Source organism: Rattus norvegicus, chromosome 2 (assembly GCF_036323735.1).
Source record: "Rattus norvegicus strain BN/NHsdMcwi chromosome 2, GRCr8, whole genome shotgun sequence".
In the NCBI taxonomy this organism is placed as follows: domain Eukaryota; kingdom Metazoa; phylum Chordata; class Mammalia; order Rodentia; family Muridae; genus Rattus; species Rattus norvegicus.
In genome coordinates, this window is record NC_086020.1 from 171333817 (window position 1) to 171353769 (window position 19953).

General features: G+C 44.7%; 1 long non-coding RNA gene across 2 annotated transcripts in view; it reads right to left on the reverse strand.

Annotated features, from left to right (window-relative positions):
- Positions 1-5635: 5635 nt before the first annotated feature.
- Positions 5636-19953, reverse strand: part of LOC120100856 (uncharacterized) — a 47678-nt gene continuing 33360 nt past the window's right edge. The window contains exon 3 of one of the 2 annotated variants that reach the window (XR_010064343.1): positions 5636-7544. This is a non-coding gene — a long non-coding RNA (uncharacterized LOC120100856). The other variant, XR_010064342.1, reaches the window with a different exon arrangement.

The following is a 19953-nucleotide window of genomic DNA, read 5'->3' on the forward strand; positions in this document are numbered from 1 at the left end:
AAGGAAGGAAGAAAGAAAGAAAGAAAGAAAGAAAGAAAGAGAGAGAGAGAGAGGGGGGGGGGGAGAGGGAGAGAGAGAGGGAGGGAGGGAGAGAAAGGGAGGGAGGAAGGAAGGAAGGAAGGAAGGAAGGAAGGAAGGAAGGAAGGAAGGAAGAAAGGTAGGTAGGTTGGTTGGTTCAAAAACGTTTAGTATTGGTAAACACAAGTCTAGCTTCACAGAGGAACCTGACCAGCTTTTAAAAATGCTAATAACTGCCCCCAAGACTTTGATTTAATTGGTCTGGGGTGAAGGCTATGTACCTGTGTTTCCAAGAGCTCCAAAGTGGCTGTGTTGTGCGGCTGAGGCTGGACAGCGCAGCTTGGGAACACTGCAGACAATCAGGTGAGTGATGTGAAGGCAATGGCTGCTGGAACACCAGAGAGAGCACTTCATCCAGTGGGCCCTTGCATTGGGTAGCATACAGACGGACAGAACCTTGAAGAAGGGAACCGGTTGAACACTGATAATGAGGACAGAGAAAAGTGTCAATGAAGAAAAGGTCAAGCAGGGTATGGGAAACAACTGGGAGCATCCAAGGGATTTTCCATTTGAATGGAGTTCCCTGGCTGGTAAGGAAGGAAGGTGAGCTAGTCATGAGGGATCTGGAGGCAGAGGATCTGAGGCTATATAATTTGGAGGGGATTCCAGAAGCAATTTTTTAAAAACTGACTATATCTGAGCCTGGAATGGATAGAATCCAAGTAACTGTCATCTCTGCATCTGGAAATGTGGAAAATTCCGCCAGAAAAAGAACTGGTAGAATGAAGGAGGGCCTGGAGGAAGGGCCAGAGCAGTTAGCTAGGCAGTGGGATGGGGCTGAGGAAGCAGAGGTCAAAGGCATGCACCAGGACTGAGGCAGGAGACGGTGTAAGCCATATAGTGATGGGGAAAATGACAAGCCCTAGGTGGACGGTAGGAGACAAGAAAAAGACTCCAGGATAGCTCTGGTTTAGCCTTCTGCAACACCATCTACAGAAATGGGCGCAAAGGGGGAGTGGGGAACTCCATTTCCACACATGCAGCTTCAACTGCTGTCCTGACATCCCTTCGGAAATCTCCAGTCACATGACATTAGGGACTGGAGAGACGCTGGAAGTCTTCAAGGTGAAGGCAGATTAAGTCAGTGGAGCAGAAAGGCTGCAGGTGGGTTCACTGGGGATCGTAAAGAAGACAAGGACACATAAAGGGGGCGCATGAAAGAGATAGAGAACAAACCATATGGTTCTGTTCCCTCATACAGTTATAAAACTGAATGAGAAAAACCTCTGAGGACTCGGGATAATCTGGACAGGAACTATTCAGAATTAACCATGCAAGAGGATGGGGGAGGGGGAGCTGGACATTGGTGACTATGGTTGGTTGAATGAGAATGAGCCCCACACATTAATATATGTGAATGCTTGGCTCCCAGTTGTGGAACTATTTGGGAAGGATTGGGTATGGACTTGTTGGAGGAATCTCCAGTGCCAGTCTTGCCTTGCCACCCTGCTGCCATGCTCCCTGAAATGATAATAACCATGAACTCTAACCCTCTGAAAGTATAAGTCCCAGTAAGCTTTTCTTCTATAAGTTGTGTTAGCCGCGGTGTCCCTTTACCAAATTGAGAAGTGACTAGGAGAGTGGCCAAAAGAGTAAGGGCAAACTCAACATCGAACACAGGAAACAAGAGCGAGATGCAGTTCGTGGAAGGTGGAAGTAAGGAAAATGGAGACAAGAGGTGGGGTCCATTGTCTTCAAAGAAGATGAGTCCATTCAGATCAAGCAGCAAGTCACACCATAAATAATGGGTAGGGGCTTTCAGTAGGGGCTTTCCAAGACAGAGAGGAGCATGCTGGGAAGAGACAAGACAATGGGTCAAAATGCAAGCACAGGGTGAGAAGGGTACACCGAGACTCCCCAGGAAGAAAGGCAGAGTTCTTTTCTTCGAAATGGAAGGACTGCAGGGAAGACTCATAAATTCATTAGGGTTTTCATCCCTGTGACCAAACACCTGAAAGAAAACATTTAAAGGAGGAGAGATGCATTTTGAGTCACACTTTCAAATTTTCAGTCTTTTGTCGTGAGGAGAGTATGGCAGAGCAAAGAAGTTCAATTCAAGGTAGCAAGAGACAAGAGAGAGGAAGAGGAGGGAAGGGCTCAGGACTCCTGGAGCTCTCTTCTCGACGCAAAGTCTTTCCAAATAGCTAGTCTTTCTACCAGAGAGCCTTCAGTGGGTGGGGCCCAGCCACTGCTCAAGCCACCCTCAGAGCATCTTACACAGTGCCTTGAACGCAGTGTCTGGCTTCTGTTAATGGCCCGAATCTCTCTGTGGCCACTTGTCTTGGCCCCAACGTTACATGAGCTTCTTTTCTGGGCAAACTGCAATTTCATTTAATCTTTTCTTTCTGATTTCTAATTACGATTCTTTACTGTAAACTTGGTATTGAAAGCAGCCCACAGTGATTATGCACAACCTATGCTGGACGGTCTTGAAATTTCCTATCAGATCAGTCAGTCAGTCCTTTTGTTTAAGTTCAGCCTCACACAGGGTCTCAGGACGTGGACAGTATGGCCACACTCAATTCCAAGAAGATTCTTCTTCCCATTTGAAGGCTAACAGGCACAGTCTTTTCCATCATCTGACGTTCTTTTGGGCTCAATCAGACTTGCCCATTAGGCTCTGATTACCACATTTTAGGGCTTTTCTAGACCACATCTCCGTGTTTCTCCAAATTTCTCCTGCAAGGCAGCCAGGAAGCCACCAGAGCTGAATAGTCTGGATCTATCACTGCAAGGAGCCCAATGCTCTGGGGTCAGTTTTCTGTGTTAGACTTTTAGTTGTGACCAAATACTTAAAGGGGCAATATGAAGGACAAAAAGTAGACTTTAACTCATGGCTTCAGCAACTTCAGCCCATCATGGTGGAGGGAGCATAGAAGAACTGAGTAACTTCTATCCTGATGGACATGAAGCAATTAAAACCAGAGAGTGCCTATTCTACTAAGTAGAGTTCTCTTTCTCCGTTTATGCCACCCAGATCTTCAACCTATGAAATGTGCTCCCCCCTCACCCCTGACCCTGGCAGACCCTCTCCTCTTAGCTAACCCTCTCTGCAAGTACCCACACAGGCCCACCCAGAGGTGTAGTCTACTGGTTGGTTGACAATTACTAACTGTGACAGAAGTAAGGTTCAGAAAAAGGGAAAGGGAGAGATTAAGCACTCAAATGCACAATGAACCACATTTTATCAACAAAACAGAAAGTAGGGGCACTTTGATTCAAAATGTGAAAGAATTAATATGAGTGGAGACTAAAACATCACAGGACTATAAAGCAATTAAGATTCTACTATCCACCCACTTCACCACTTAGAGTAACCAAGAGACTTGGGTGACAGCAGGCTTAACATTTACCTTTTAAAACCATTCCACCCCTAAGCAATCTGAGTTTACAGGCTCCTCTCTGTGCTATCTTCCCCCACCCCCGTGTCCCTCCCAATCCCAAACAGTCTTCAATCAGTGAGTCTTTCACACCTTAAGTCTGAGGTATCAGGATTTCTTTAAAACCCTGAAAACCTCAGTCCCATCTTGGCTCAACTCAACCCTACTTGGATCTCTCATTGTCATTTCCACTCATAAGTCTGTCTGGGCAGAGCAGACAGAGTCCCAACTCAGGCCTTGTCCTCCTGAGGGCTCCAGTAAGGTGGTATTATCTCCCAGACAAAGAGCTCTTGAGGATTAGCAACAAATGACTGAGCAATCTGCAGGAATGAAGCTACGGTAAGGTTCCATGATCATCTCTGCCTGGCTGGGCACAGTGCAGTTGAGCAAACACAAATACATAGTCAAGCCCTCCCAGGTCCCAGAGATTCAAGAGACAAGAGCTGCCCAAAGGCCAAATGAAGCAGAAGACAAAAGAAAATTCCTCAACTAAACAAGGCGGGTGGGGGGGGATACATGAAAGAAAGGGATGAGGAGGTGAAGCCATCACAGTGTGGAAATCCCCCTAGTCAATGAGATCAAGTTTGTCCCTCGGTTACAATAGGCAAGTGCACGTATTGAAGGCTGTGCATTGACTTTAAGCCATCTAGGAAATTTAGCTTATGGAAGGAAAGAAAAAAAGAAAGAGAGAGAGAGAGAGAGGGAGAGAGGGGGGGGAGAGAGAGAGAGGTAGGGAGGGAGGGAGGAAGGAAAGAAAGGTCTCAAATGTACACATTGATGTTTCTTCTTTCCAGTAAGACCCACTGTGGACCTACTCTAAGGTTTCCCTGAGGGACTACATTCTGCTAGCCGTTCCCTCCGGCAGGAAGGAAATGAAGTACCCCCAAAGCAGGTCACGGATCATCCTTGTGTTGGTACAGGTCCACTCCATGTTACTATATCAGATTCAGAGTTTTTAATCTTAGATAACAGTATGCACAGGCTTTCATCAAGGGCCTGCTGTCACTAGAATGTGAAATATCCCCTGCAGGCTTACAAGTGCTTGAACACTCAAGTTCCCAGCTGGTGGTGCTGGAACTGGTTGCAGACATTGTTAACCTTTGGCATGTGGAGTCACATAGACAGATGGGCAGCTAAGACGGGAGCTTCCACCTGATACCCCAGTCCCGTTTCCAAGACTTCCTCTGCTGACAGTCTGACACTAGAATGTGAGGACCCTCAGCCAGAAGCTCCCACTGGCCTAGACCAGACCCATGCCTTCCCTGCTATGACTGGCTGAGCTCATTCCTATCAACTTCCGGTTTTCTGAGTTCTACAAGTTCTAGGGCTTAAGCTGCTTCTGCAGTGCATTTTAGCACAACAATGAGAGTGAAAAAAATATGCACCTACTGGATATTAAATGATGCCAAACCAGTCCATCTTTCTTACATCCTTTTAATGCTAGCTCATGAGTGGGTGACATTCTAAAGACATATATCCTTCAGGTGGGTCATGCTCACAGCTGTAACATAATCTAAGGAATGCCAGGCCAGTTGGTGGGGCCATATTATTGACTTTTCCTGTTGCTCTGGCAAAACACCTTTTAAAAACAACTTAAGGCTTTATCTGGCTAAGGGTTAGAAGGTACAATCTATCTTGACAGAGAATTTATGGCTGTGGGAGCTTGAGGTGGCTGTTAACACTGGATCCACAATCAGGAAGCAGAGACAAATGCTGGTTCTCCTCTCATTCTCTCCTCTTTATTCAGTTTGGAACCTCTTGATGCTGCCCAAATTCAGGGTGTATCTTTCCACCTCAGTTAAACCTCTCAGGAAACATCCTCATGGCATGCCCACGTAGACATCTCCTAATGACTCTAAATCCAGTAAAGGTGACAATGAAAATTAGCCATTATGAGGCCATAACAGAACACCATAATACCGTATATCTAAATGGGCTAGAAGAGTGACCTTTTCCTCAAGATGGTAAATCTCTAATCTCTCTGTTCTTAGGTCTCTCTAAGAGTATGTTAGAGTTTCTGTTGTTGTAAAAGTATAAAAATAAAAATGTAAGTCTTTTACCCCGCTAGGCCCATGCCGCCGTGTCCCAAGATATCTGTTAGATCTGGGAAACACATCCCAGCCACACACTTTCCTACACTCAAACCCTCACATAAAAGAACACACAACACAATAATCTTAGATCCAATTGGTAAGATATAATTGCCCACTTAAACATACAATGCCCGGTACTATCCATCCCTTGAGAACATTAATAACAACCTGTAAATACACAGAGCAGAATCTTTTTTTTTTTGGTTCTTTTTTTCAGAGCTGGGGACCGAACCCAGGGCCTTGCGCTTCCTAGGCAAGCGCTCTACCACTGAGCTAAATCCCCAACCCCTTCACAGAGCAGAATCTTAACATAACCTGCCATCTTGTCCTGCCACGGCTTCTCAGCCCCTCTCCTCCGCCCTGTCTCCTCCTCTCTCCCCTAGTCCCTATCTCTTCCTTCAAACTTCTCTCCCACCCATCCTTCCTTCTCCTCCAATGACAGGCCTCCTTCTATCCTGTACCTGCCTCACCTGTGACATCATCCTACAAGTTTCTATCCCTATGGTAAGACACCATGACCAAAAGCAACTTGGGGAGGAAATGGTTTATTTCCTCATATGGTTTGCAGAGCATCATCCAGGAACCTCAGGGCAGCAACCCTAGTCAGGAACCTGGAGGCAGGAACCTGGAGACAGGAACTGATGCAGAGTCCATGGAGGAGTGCTACTCACTGGCCTGCCCAGTTTACTTTCTTATACACTCTCCAGGACCCACTGCCAAGAATGGTACTGTACACAGTGGGCTGGACCCTCCCACATAAATCATTAATCAAGAAAATTCAACACAGGTCAATCTAGTTAGAGCATTTGCTCAACTGTGGTTCTCTCTTTCAAAATGACTCTAGTTTGTGTCAAGTTGATGTAAAACTAGGCAGCACAAAGAGGCTTCAAGGTAACAAATAGGATAGGGCTCATATGTATGTGTGCATATATGTATGTGTATATGTGCATATGTATATATTATACATAATGTATATATGTGTGTGCATATGTATGATTTGTATACTTATTTATACCTGTGCATGTGTGTATATGTGTATATATATGAGCAATTGTCTGACCAGCCTAACCTCATGCCTTACCTGTTTCTGCCCTATGCCTCAGCTTTCTGAGCTCCAATGCCATTGCTGTTGATTCACAATATCACCACCCCCTATGCTATTCCGATACTGCTATAGGCTTCATTCTGTACTGCCAGCCACAGCTGTGTCTCAGGGTCTCCATCTTCTGATGGCCACCACCCCCACTCTCCAGTAATGCAGGAGGCATCTTTCTTTTAATGTCACTGTCACTCAGAAAGTAGAGGGCATTCACAGCAGGGTTTTGAATGACTTCATCATTTTGCTTCTTCCCATATTCTGCCCTTCCTGACAAAGCACATGGGTGGGACAAAGAGGTGTTCAGCCATCTCTCCAGGACCCACAGTGCCTTCCGATCACCATGCCTCTTCTTGATCTAATTCGTCCTTTCCAATTCCATGTTCCTGTCAGCATTCTTCTGAGACTTGGCAGTCAGTCTTTCCTAAACCAATTTTCCCTGAAAAAGTCACACAAAGGGGGTTGGAGAGGTGGCTCAGTGGTCAAAAGTACTGGCTGTTCCTCCAGAAGTCCTGAGTTCAATTCCCAATAACCATATTGCGGCTCACGATCATCTATAGTGGGATCTGATGGCCTCTGCTGTCTGATGCTCTCTTCTGTCATGCAGTCATGCATGCAAACAGAGTGCACATATACATAAATAAATAAATATTTAAACAAAAGAAAAGAAAGAAAAAGTCACAGGCATAGTGTGATACATTGTCATAGATCAGACAATGAGTGGTGGGTGAGATCTAAACTCTTTCGTGTCTTGTGAACCTTATAAGCTTACCCTTTCACAAAGGTCCCTGAAGAATGACTCAAGCCCAGGGTCTGTTGTCAATGCATGGTTCACCATGGGAGATGCATATTCTTGACATCATTTCCAGAGAAAGTACAGATCCTGCTGTGCCATTCCTGCACTTAAGCCAAGTATTTTAATTAGCTATGCTGAAAAGAACAGAACTTTTCACTCATGGGGCCTTGTAGGAGGTGCTAGGGGTACCCTCAGAGGAGATTGTGGGACCCAAACCTGTCCTCATTTAGTTTTAAATTTTCTGTTCAGAAAGTACACAGTTTTCAGCCTCATGTCCTCCTGCAGTGATATTCAACCTTGCCATGGGCCCGGTGGTCTTAAATTGAAAGTTCCCCTTCTTTATGAGTTGGCCATATCTTTCTTATGGTGACAGAAAACTGGCACAAATAGGTTGATAAATTTCTAAAACTCAAGAAATAGTCAGGTGGAAAATGAGACGGAGGCTGGCTTTCTTGATACCTCGTGTATGAACAATCTCCTCAAGTTCTGCACGCATTTGTCTCCCACGGGTGCACATGTGCATTTGTGTATGTGCGTAAACACGTGAATGTGTGTATTTACCCACAAGTACCGCCCCGTGAGATGACACAACCACCATCTTTAACTGTTTGTCCTCTACATTGTGGGTCCTTCTGGTACAGCTTTCAAAGGACTAATTCTGTCTTGGCCAGGCTGAAAGTGGGTGGAGGGGTTGACAGTGATACAACCCATCTTGCTGTGCTCTCTGTGAGTCTAGTCTCTGTACCCCTTCTCTGGAAAGCAGGAAGTACTTGTTGCTTTGTTCTTGGCCCTGGAACGGACAGAAGTCAGAACAATGGGGTCCCATGTTGACTTGTGAGTTTGACTAAATACAAAATATTGGAGTGGTCAAGAATTGCCTCAAAGTAGGTTTTCCTAACTATTTCTAATTTATATTATGCAGTTGAGTATGGACTTCCCATGAAGAAACTTTCAGAATACAGTAGTCATAATTCAATGCACATGAAGGAACTTACCAAGATTTACCAAAAGCTGGGGGCGCTGCAAAGATGTCTTAGAGTTTTTAACCACTCTTGCAATATATATGAGTTCAGTTCCCACGTCTGATACACAGGACAGAAGGCTCACGACTGCCCCTAATACCAGCTCCATGAAATACCTTCATCTAGCTTCCATAGGCAACCGCACACACACACACACACACACACACACACACACACACACACACACACACACACACAAAGTAAGAATAAAATGAAATTTTCAAGAACTACCAGAGATTCAAAAGAATCAAAAAGACTTTCATCATGACAGTGCTTCATAGTAATTATCCCCTCATTTGAAAAATCATACTTTGGTTTGCAACTTTTATTCTAAATAGTAATTGTTTTGATTGCTCTAGAGATTTCCAGAAATTGAAAATCAGAAAATTAATCTTTGTTCTCCCACATTAAAATTTAGGGGGAAAAAGAACTATAAAATCTGGTAGTTGAGTGTGTGTGTGTGTGTGTGTGTGTGTGTGTGTGTGTGTGTGTGTAATTGGACACCTGGGACCTCTCTCAGACTAAGCCTATGTTCTGTCCCTGAGCTCTACCTCAGCTTGAACTATCGGTTTTTAATGGCGTTCTCAAATCTCTCAAGTTAAAAAAAAAAAAAAAAAAAAAAACCAAATAGATGAACATGCTTCCAACCCAAAGATAGCATGCTGGTCTGCAGCATCCAGAAATGGTCACGCAAGATACATCTGGCTTGACATTTAATCCCTACTGTCATATTTTTGGCTCTTTTTCTATCTTTGACCGATATTTTACATAAGCGTCAACCCAGAAGGCAGACACAGTACATCAACTGTATCTTTTACTCTGGATCTTTTTTTTTTTTTTTTTGGCAGAGTTGGCAAGTTTTGACACAGGGACTTGGGAGCAGCAGTGCCTGACAGTTTCACAGTAGATGCATCCCTGCAGCTTTCTCCTCTAAAATAGAGGCTGGCACAGACATTGCTGAAACATTGTTGCCCTCAGGAGCAATCCTAGTGCCTGCCCAGTTGCCATCATCCTTCCTCCTGACTATCTAAGGAATCACTGGTTCTCTCAGCACCTTGTCACCCCAAGGCTAAGAGCCTTGGTTATAACCTGCCCTTTGTACTCTGTTTCCTGCTGACCTCCAAATCATTGTCCAGAAAGCATCTGAGCCCATCCAATACGCTCACTGGGTCTTTTAAATTCCCTCCATTCTTTGCTGGGCTGGCCTCTCCTTGGTGTTTTGTTCTAGTCAGCGGTGTTTCTCCTAGTCTGAGGCATTCGTCTTTGCTCTCTTCTGTAGAGCTGTATTCTGGGAAAATGTCAATGGGTCACAAACAGGTTAAGATGGGAAGTGGGAGATACTAGCAGGGTCTCACCAGCCATCAGTCTCAAGTGATATTTAACAATGAAGCCTGTTTGCCTTTATCTGTCGCTAACCTTGGCAGACAGCTGCAGCCCTTCTGTGATAGGTCACCACCATGTGACCTAAGACATTGCTTCCTAAGTCTGGAGATCTGGTCCATCACATCCTTCAAACATCCAACCCAGCCATTTTACTTCTGAAAATCTTACAAGAGTCACTCTGTTGGCCCCTCAACTTCTCAGCTATTCCCCTCCAATTTCCTTTCCTCTTCAAAGTGGCAAAATTCCTTGAAGAAAGCAATTTGAAGGGGAGGCTAATGGCTCACAATCCTAGATTACAGTCCATCATTGTGGGGAGTCAAGGTGTGAGTCACATGGTATCCAGAGGCTCTAGCAGACCACAGTGAATTAATGCATGCATGCTTGCATGTGCTCAGCACTTTCTCTCCTCTTCATTCAGTCCATGACTCAGTCCATGAAGTGCTGTCACCCATATTCACCTCAATTAACCCAGTTAGGGACATCCCTTACAGGCCTGCCCTCAAGACAACAGCTCCTTGTCAAGACCCACTTTTTACATGCTCACACACTGTGTACAGTTGACTGTCAAAATTAACCATTGAGTGTCCAGTGAGTCTTGAGAAGCCCAAAGCAATACACATGTGCAGTCATGGTAATACCGATTAGCTGCAGGGTTACTAAGCACTACCTATGGACAGTCCATGTTGGTGACTCCTAATAGGGAAATACAAACTTTACACAAAGGCACAGTACCAAAGGAAGAACATCTATTCTGCTCAGTATAGTAATGTTTCAGGGGGAAAAAAAGCATCTTCAAGTGCAAAATTAAGGGGTGGGGGGACAACATCTGATGTGAAATGACAGAATGGCAGAGACTTCTGAAAAGCAGTCTGGTAAACTAACAGCTTTGAAAATGTATGTTCTTCAATAATGACCCTCACAGTAAAATTCTAGGTACAGAAGATTAAAACTATGACTTTGAAAACCTCACAAGAGCAGTGCTTCTAAGAGCCAAACATCAGGGCAATTTGAAGGCCTAGAGAGGAGAGAACACTTCCTGTGAAATACAATATAGCTTTGGAATAAACTAGTGGGCAGAAACTAACAAAACAAAACAAAACTCAAATTAAACAAGCACATGGGGATGCTGGAGAAATAGCAGAAGAACTAAACTGTTGACTTCCTTTGCTCTGGTAAATCAGGGTAATTGTAATTTTGGAGTCTGACATTTTCCATGTTGGATAAGCATTATATTTAGAGTGGTTTTTTTAAACCTATACTGAAAGCATTGGTAAGCAAAAATCCACTTGTCAGGTTTATCCTCAGCTATTTTTTGAAGTCGTTCTGGTTCCCACTTGGACAATTAAAAGTCACTTTAGAAGCAGGGTTTGCAGCTCAGTTCATAGAGTACGTACTGGGCATGAGCAAGACTCTGCACTCAATCCTCGGCACCTCAGAGCATGGTGGAAGCCTAAAAGGGTCAAAAGTTCAAGGTCTTGGGCTAATGGTAGTTCAAAGACAGCCTGGGCTAGAAACCCTATCTCCAAAACAATTAAAAGTTATATTTAAATCAAAAGCCAATTTAAAGAGTGATGAGTAAGTGAGCCATGCACAAACCTGCCTTCCTGCTGAGGAAATGGAAAAGAGACTGTTCTGGAATGGCCCCTCAGCTCCTCTCCCTGTCCTAGGTGCCAGTTGAGCTTAATTTCTTGGTCCCTCTTGAAACATTCAGGTAGACATGACTCAATATTTCATAATCTCCCTATAAAGCTCTCTCTGCCCTCCTCCTCTCCCCCCACCCCTCCCTCTCTTTCTTCCTTCCTGCTGCCCAGAGTTGAAAGACCCAACACTACCAAAATGACCCCCGAAAGCAAAATTATCAGGTTGGACTTTGTGTGAGGCAGACACATCCTTGGTGCCCAGCACAGGTTCACTTACAATGACTGACCCACTAATGTCTCACGGAAAGTAAAGACATCCACACAGACATGAGCTCAGACACATTTTAAATCAAGAAAAGAAAGAGGAAATTGGACGAAAAGGACAGACCACAGAGACCTGCAGCCCCAGCGGTGCAGGATAAAGCTGAGAGGATGGTGGGAAACCACGCAAAGGACACCAAGGAAGAGAAACGGGGTGAGCAGAGGAACTTACCCCCCCCCGATAGGACACGGAAAACACTGGACCTCTGTAGATAGAAAGCTTGGATCTGTTACCCTGATAGTAACAGTTGCCTTCTGAGAAGGAAAAAGACCTCAACGGCAAGGAAAGGGATGCAGAAACATTAGGAGAAAGCAGTTTTTCCCATAGGAGAGAGCAGAGAAAACGGGCACAAGAATCTACTAGAAGGTTAGGAAACAAATATTCCCAGAGCTTCCGAAGGCCAATGTTTCAGCACACGGGTCGGCTCATGGGTTTTTGTTCTAAGTCCTCTTTGTTCTAAATGCTCTCTGTCCTAAATCCTAGTACTTTGTACTGTTTGCTTCTGTCTTTGCCTTGATGTATTTTTTTTACTTTAAACTGAAAACAAAAGAAGTAATTTGCGAATTGTGAACAGGCAAAAGGCATTGCCCCACTTCTACAGAGCTGTCATTTACAGAAGCACGCATCAACTTCAGATCGTGGACTTTCCGTTACTGCCAGGGTAACTGGTCTAAGGTTTTCATTTGCAGATATCCATTGAATTCCTTAGAACTGAGGTAGGCATCTTTGGTTCTCCCCTGGATCCACGGTAGGTCATTGGCAGGAGCAGGATGAAAATCTAAATAAGCAGCAGAGTGTGACGGCATTCCTGGGATCCCAAGCCGGGTGACCCGAGTTCCATCCTTGAGCTTGGGACTCACTTGATGGAAAGAGAGAAGTGACTCCTGAGAGTTGTCCTCTGGGCAGAAACACGAACTCACATACACACACACACACACACACAGAGAGAGAGAGAGAGAGAGAGAGAGAGAGAGAGAGAGAGAGAGAGAGAGAGAGAGAGACTCACCTACATGCACACACATATACACACACTCATGCACACGCCCACACAACAAGCAACTGAGGCAATTCAAGGGTTCATAAAATTCTCCCCCCATGAAAGAAAATAGGAACAAAACTAAGGTTTTTCATTAAAACAATTTGAAGAGAACCACTCTTGGGAGGAACACTCAAATGGAAGGGGTTTGAGAAATGCAAGGGAACCAAGTACCCTTCTCAGCAAGCAGGGACTCAGAACTCTCCCTCGTGACATACTAATCACCCGATACACTCAGCAAGCTGCCAGCTATTAAACGCTCGATCTCAACCTACCAGATTCTTACATTTCCCTGATCCTAGTCCTGGCTGTTCAACTTATCAAAACGTCCCCTTCCTGGTCTGAGCCCTCAAAAAGTCTGCAAGTCTCCACCGCTGCTGTTTGTGGGCATGCGTGTGCTGCGGTATTTGTGTGCGCATGTGTGGAGACCCAAGGCCCACAGCAGATTGTCTTTCTTTAACCGTGCTCTGCCTTTACTGTATGATACAGGATCCCTCAGCAAACCTGGGGATCACTGACTGGGCCAGGCTGGCTAGCCAATGAACTTCTGGTATCAACTTATCTGACAGCTACTAACCCTTAACCTGCCTGAAGTCACATGTCTGGCTTCTGACGAGCATTCTGGAAACCCAAACACAGCACTGGCACAGTGAGGACTCTGCTGACTGAACCATCGCCCCAACCCCAAGTCACCCTTTTTCTACTATCCTCTTTGAGGAAGGAAGGTTAAAGATGGGTGACTACTTACAGGTACAAATGAGTTTTCTCCCCATTGTTGGCCACAGGGCATACTGTACACCTTGGGCTTGACTCCCAGCATCCTGCAGGCCAGATCGTCTCACAGGAAAGCCTGTTCTGACTTGTATTTCTGAGAAAGCGTTTGAGGATGATAGGGAATGTAACATTTGTTTCTTGATGGTAATAACTCATGACCCCTGCCTCCCTTCCTCGGTAACAAGAATTTCATCGGGGCTGCCATGAGAATCCCCTGGGGGCTCCGCATGAGATACATCAAGCACACAATTTGATACAAACGCATCCGTCCTGATGTGCACATCTTTTTATCGTTAGAGAGGATATGACAGCCGGTGCAGACCTCCTTAAAGTTGTAAGATTTCAACTATTACTTCTGAAAGAAGGAAGGCGGAAACCTCCCTGGAAAATGAGCTATGTGCCATGGGGCTCCAGTTGGCTTTGCTAGATTCCCATGCTGAATTAATTGTGTTTCCAAACAGTCTTGCCTGAACCATGTTTCAAAAGGCTCTGGGCTGCAGAGGACACAAACCCCTTTCACACACAACAAAAATCAGAAGAGACACCAGATTCTTCCCTCATGGGGTATTGTTTCCTTTCCATTCACAAGAAACCTGGCCCAAGATGCTGCGTTGCAGGGAAACTGGGGGTGAAAGGGAGGAGATATTCAGCCTGACGACAGGAGTGTGTATGTGTGTGTGTGTGTGTGTGTGTCTGTGTATCTGTGTGTGTCTGTGTGTGTCTGTGTGTGTCTGTGTGTGTGTATGTCCATGTGTGTCTCTCTCTGTGTGTGTATGTGTGTGTGTGGTGTGTGTATGTGGTGAGTATGTGTGTGTCTCTGTGTGTGTGTGTCTGCGTGTGTGTGTCTGTGTGTATGTGTGTGTGTGTCTGTGTGTGTGTATGTGTGTGTGTGGTGTGTGTATGTGGTGAGTGTGTGTCTCTGTGTGTGTGTATGTGTGGTGTGTGTGTGTGTGTGTGTGTGTGTGTGTGTGTGTGTTTTAGAATGAAGGGGGAAAGGTCCACCCTAAGACAAGGAAATGGCTCAGTTTCCCTTCCCTACAGCAGAGACGGACAGAAACCTTTCCCTGAAAACACTAACAAGAAGAGGAGATGAAGGAAACCTGAGATGGTGCTTGATAGTGTTCTCAGTTTGGGTCAAATGTTCATACGAGTTGTCAAAATTTGTTGAGAATAGAACCATCTATACATAGAAACAAGCTTCAATGATGACTTAGAAGTGAGGCCACCCCAAAATGCACGTCCCACATACCCTGGGGTCTCAGGATACAGTCAGAGTTACAGATTTAAAAAAACAGTTCAGCTGGAGAGGTCAAACCAGCCGTGTGCATTCCATGTCAGCCCAACCATCCAAGCCCTAGCTGTCTAGAAAGGATTATGAATTTGCTATCCTTCCAGTTCTATGAAAGGTCTATATTTCTGCTTAAGACAAAGCCATTCTCTGGAGGACGATGCTTGCCAACACTCTGAAGAAACCATCTCTCAAGGCTCTTGCAGCCCACTGTGTTATGATTTCATCTCATGAAATACAGCACCTTACATTAAACCCCATAAAATCACATCCCAGTGGAGGGGCTCCAACTCGGAGTAGGCAGCCAGCAGGTGATGCCCAGAAAAGTGGATCAGCCTCTGCTCAGACGGCTGCTTCCCACCACTGGGCTCCTTCTGCCGGAGCAAATCTGTTTTGCTTCTGCAGATTATTCTCAGAGAATCACTCCTGCACATACATACAAACCATACACATACAGACCATGCACATGCAGGCCATGCACATGCTTTGTGAATGAACAACCATGTTACAGGTCTGCAGCATTGATTCTTTTGCAGAGGAACTTCTAAACTAAAACAGCCAAATCCATTCTGGTTCCCCAGTCTGTGGATATCATCTCTGCTTTTGCCTGTGGATGGTCAAGCATATCAATATGAAGGTCAGAGATGACACACACACACAAAAAAGAATCATTCTTCTGGCTAAAGAGGAATTTACAAGAGTTTCTGTTATACACTGAAGTCTTGGGGCCTTGTAAATTAGCAATGACTCCAAGTAACGCACCCATTCCCACAGAGCCGAGCTGTTTCTGCTCCCAGCAGCTGCCATCACCTCTCAATACTGTAATTTTAGGCAATAAGGTTTTCTATCCTTTGGTGAACATCTTAATAAGAATTTGATCAATAATCACTGAGTCAGAGGCTCATAATTCAGGCCTTTATGCTATTATTGGAACCCCCTCCTGACACTCACATTTATCTGCATTTCCTTACCTGGCATCAGAGGCAGGTCAAATATTATCAAGAGTCTATCTCCATTTCTGTATTAAGAACACTCAGTGCATCTCTCCCCACATCCAGAGTTTTTATTTCAGATGTAAAATAAAGATTACATGTCTGTGGTCTCATTCAGCCTGGGGTATCACCCATCCCTGGATATCACCCACTCTGGGACTACCGATTCCTGAGTATTACTCATCCCTGGATACCACCCATTCTAGGGTACCATGCACCCGTGGATATTACTCATCCCCGGATGTTACTCAGCCCTGGGTATCACCCACCCCTGGGTATCATCCAAGAGTAAAATTTTCCTGTAATTCAGAAAATGCCACTTGAGATAAAAGCTAGTTTCTTGGCCTGAGAAGACTTTTCTCTTGTTGGAATTTCATGGTAGAAGGGAGTTCTCATTCATCCCTTGTATAACTAGAGAGTGCCTTCCTTAGCTGGAAAGGTCACAGTAAAACCATTCACCTGTGAAAGCTCTGTCCTCCTATCCAGCGCATCTTATAGCAGAGATCACAAAGACTTGGCATCTCCTCCTCTTCTACATATGCAGATTTATAAGATTCAAACTCTCATTGTTTCAGAGTTTAAATCTGAGGTGGGGCAGAGGGGCTGGCTCTGTTAGTGAAGTTCTTACCCTGAAAGTGTGAGAGCCTAAGCTGGGACCTATGTAAAAGTGTCAAGTTTGGTACTATGGTGCACACACCCACAGCCCCAGTGCTGGGAAGTTAGCAATGGTAAGATTCCTGAGACTCACTGGCCAGCTAGCCTAGCCTAACCTGTAAACTTCAGGCCAGTGAGAGACCCTGTCTCAAAAGAGGTAGACAACACTTGTGAGAATGATACCCAAGATTGACCACTGGCCTCCAGCTGAGAAGCCCACTGTCCTAATAAAGCATCTTTCATTCTTCAGCATCCTCTTGTCTTAGGAATTTCAGGAATATATTGATAATTTACCCACCATGTGGGTTTCTCACATGTGTAAATTCTTCTACCTCTTCCTTTGCTTGTGTTCCTACTCTAAGATGGGGCGGTGTCTATACTAGTCTCTATCCTTCAAAGGACAGCATGAACTACAATACTTATGGCCCCCTGACCTGGGCTTTCCAGATGGCATTCAACCGCCAATGCCCTTGTTGTAAATTAGTACAAAGTGTCCTTCAGAGTATCAGTGATTTTCTCCTGTGAGTGTAAGCACTAGCTAGCCTATGAGGTTTTCTGCACTGACTTCCCTAGCTGTACAAATGATTGTGTGGGCTCGTGCAAAGCTGGTAAGGAGAACAGAAACCATTTCTTGTCAGTGTTAGTAATCTTTTCTCATAGTTCTGACACCCCACGTAAAACTACAAAATATCCACATGTTCTCTTGTTTCTTATATCACTAAACCATTTGCTAACCCTTCAGAATCTGGATGTATGAAAAGTTAATAAATCAAATCCCAAATTCTGTCATAATGGTATAGAAGTCCTTAAGATGTCCAGCCTTGCTGGTCTTCCTTGGTTGTCTTATCTACATCATAAGAAGAATCCCATCTTAGCAGCTTTGTTATTCTTGAATGGTGGAATGGCCTATGAAGATGTTTCAAAAACAGCTGCAGCTACAGATGTTGTCAAGCACCCCCTTGGCTCCAGGCGGCCATTCACTCCCAGGATCACTCATTCACTCTACAAATACCAGACATCCTAAACTCGGTATGCATTACAAAAGGCAAAAAGCAAACACAGCATTGGCCTTCGTGGAGTTTAGACAGGTCTGTGTAGAGGCGGGGAAGGGCAGTGACTTACTAACTGTCTGAAAGAGATGGACATTATGGTGAGAATTATCACAGAGGATGAGGACTAGCAGAGGCCACTGTAGTTCATCTACTCAACAGTACATTGGACATAATAATGGCTACACCTTGGAACATTACTAGGATTATAAAACTGACACATGGTACCCAACCTTGGGACAGGAAGAGAGCTATGGGTATGAATGCAGGCACCTCAGCACCATAGGAAGACAGTGAGAATCAAGTGCAAAGTGTCCCTGTAGGAAAGAAGAGAGGGTACGTTAGACACCATGTAAGGGATGATTTAAGACTCTTCAATGACGCACAATAGTTCCTCAGTTCTCCTGGGGACGAGAAAGCCCCTCGTAATAGCACAATATTTCTCAATGGCATGATTTAATGCCTGATGTGACACTTGGCAGTATCTAGAGACATTTTTGTTGTTATAACCTGGGACTAGGGATGGAAGGGCAAAAGTCTAATGTCATTAATGGGCAAAAGATCACCGTGCAGCTAGACATCTTACTGTGCACAACCCTGGGGTTGAGAAATTTCCATCTACAGAAGAGTTGGTCAGCAAACCTTGCCGTTTCACTGGTGTTTGTCTGAAGAACAATGCCAGGATAGGAAAAGTATTTCTCATAATTGAATGTTCCTTTCCTCTCTTGAGTTGCCCAGGTCTCTGTGTAAAAGATGTTTAAGGAGCAAGGGCAGGGGCTGGAGAGACAGCTCAGAACTTAACAACACTTGTTATTCTTGCAGAAGACCCAGGTTCTGTTGCCAGCACCCACATAGAGGCTCACAATGATCCATACCATCAATACCAGGGAATCCAACAGCCTCTTCTGACCTCTGAGGGCACTAGACACACACGTGGTGCACAGATAGACGAGCAAAACAATCGTACATGCAAAATTTGTTGTTGTTGTTGTTGCTGCTGCTGTTGTTGTTGTTGTTTAAGTGAGCCAGAGGAAGTATCCATAATGAAATAGAAGTGTGTGCACAGTCATGAAATGTAGCTGAAGTCCTGGGAGATGAGAACATCCAGAGGATTCCAGAGAGACAGCACCATGGAAGAGGTTGACAAAATAGCCAACAGAAGGGAGAAATATAAAACAAATGGCAATGGGAAGAAAGTAAGACTCAGAGAAGGAGAATGAAGTCCAGGGTTATTTACAGTATAGTAACAGTGGTGTGTGACCTTATGCACTTGTAAACAGGTATAAACTAACAATGTAGCTGTATCATCTGGAACAAACTACAGGGAGCAAAGGGAATCCTCAATGCCTTCTACTCAAATTCTCTGTAAGCCCCAAAACTGCTTGGAGCAGGCAATCTAGTAAGTGTTGTTAAGAGTTTAGGATTTAACCATTTAAATTACTACCTGTGATAATAGAAAGGCATGAGAAAAGGGAAGCTATCGTTTACCTTAAATATTGTTATTTATCTTCAAGAAATACCCTAAATATAAATTCCCTTGAATGCCATGGAGAAGTCAAACATGCTTGTTGATTCATGTCTTTAATCTCTGCACTTGAGAGGCTGAGACAGGAGGATCATGAGTTCAAGGCTAGCCTGGGCTACATGATAAAATCCCCATGTAAAATAACAAAGAAGTAAATATAAAAAGGATACGAACTGAATCTGCTCCTGCTGTTAACTGACACACCAGACTGCCACAGTGACCTTTGACATGAGGCCAGGGCTTGCTGGTCTAGTTGTAAATTACTGCTGAGGATGTAGAGAAGGTAACTATGAAGCCAAGAATCTGAGGAGAAGACTTGGCTGTAAGGAGAGCCCAGAGCTGTTGCAAGTTCAGTTCCCAGCACCCAAGTCAGGCAGTCTACAACTGCCTATAACTGCTCCAGGGGATTCTGGTGCCCTCTTCTGGCCTGCACATGGGTAGACAGACAGACAGACAGACAGACAGACAGACAGGCAGACACACAAAACACACACACACACACACACACATACACACACACACACAGACAAAGTTTTTTTTAAAAAATCCTTTCAAATAAAGGAAATTAATGAGGGATGCAGACCAGAAATATTTTTTAATAAACAGAGGAGTTGACTCCATTTGCCAACTGAAGGGAAGGCCTGCTCGGGAAGGAGAGACTTGAAATCCCGTAGAGAGCAGCATAGGAGCCAGGTCAGTGAAGAAGCCATGATCTTGACCATTCACACCAACCGTCCCACATGGCATGTTCTAGAGAAGAATAAGTCTCCTTGCTCTGCAATGGACACCAGCAAAGAACTGGAATGTACCTTGTGCAGCACTGTA